Source organism: Artemia franciscana, chromosome 16, assembly GCF_032884065.1.
Source record: "Artemia franciscana chromosome 16, ASM3288406v1, whole genome shotgun sequence".
In the NCBI taxonomy this organism is placed as follows: Eukaryota; Metazoa; Arthropoda; class Branchiopoda; order Anostraca; family Artemiidae; genus Artemia; species Artemia franciscana.
The window spans coordinates 21,544,165-21,544,896 of record NC_088878.1 but is presented as its reverse complement, the minus strand read 5'-3'; positions in this window follow the sequence as shown (position 1 = coordinate 21,544,896).

The window sequence follows — 732 nt, the reverse complement described above, 5'->3', positions numbered from 1 at the left end:
TTGCCCATAAGAAGCTTTTGGTACAGAGCTCTGAACTTGGCGCCTCCTAGATCGTACTACAACACCATAGGCGGGAACGCAATTTTGTTTTATTTGTCCAATTGCTCCGATCTTTTAGATTCAGACTGCCAGTTTCCTGTCTACAGCCGGTAGCATCGCTACGGCACACTGTGTCCCAAAAATAAATCGAGTTTTCATAACTGTATTGTATATCTAAGCTGTGCTTTGGTCTTCCGAAACCATACCTCTTCCAAATTTCAGATTGTGTTTGGGGTTGAAAACTATGGTAATAAGTAACCCCAAAATGAGATACATTATTGATGTAAATTCAGTAGTATTTATGTACCTAGCTTAAGTACTGTTTAATAATCCCTTGATTCGATCGACAACCACAAACAATTTTCAAGCTAGGTTTCTCTCTCTCCCCCTCTCTCTCAATCTTTCTTTTTTCTCTCTCTCTCTCCCTCTCTCTTCTCTCTCTCTCTCTCTCTCTCTCTCTCTCTCTCTCTCTCTCTCTCTCTCTCTCTCTCTCTCTCTCTCTCTGCATCTTTGATTCGCCCTCTCTCGATTTGTCAGAAAGTATATTTCTTTGTACATACGTGTAGCCCCTTAAAAGCTCTTCTATATGCCTATGCGATTAATGAATCTCTAATAACGTTTATAGATATTTAAACAAAAGTATCGACCTAATAGAAAAGTCCCCCCTTGGTCTCACTGGAACAGAGCATGCTC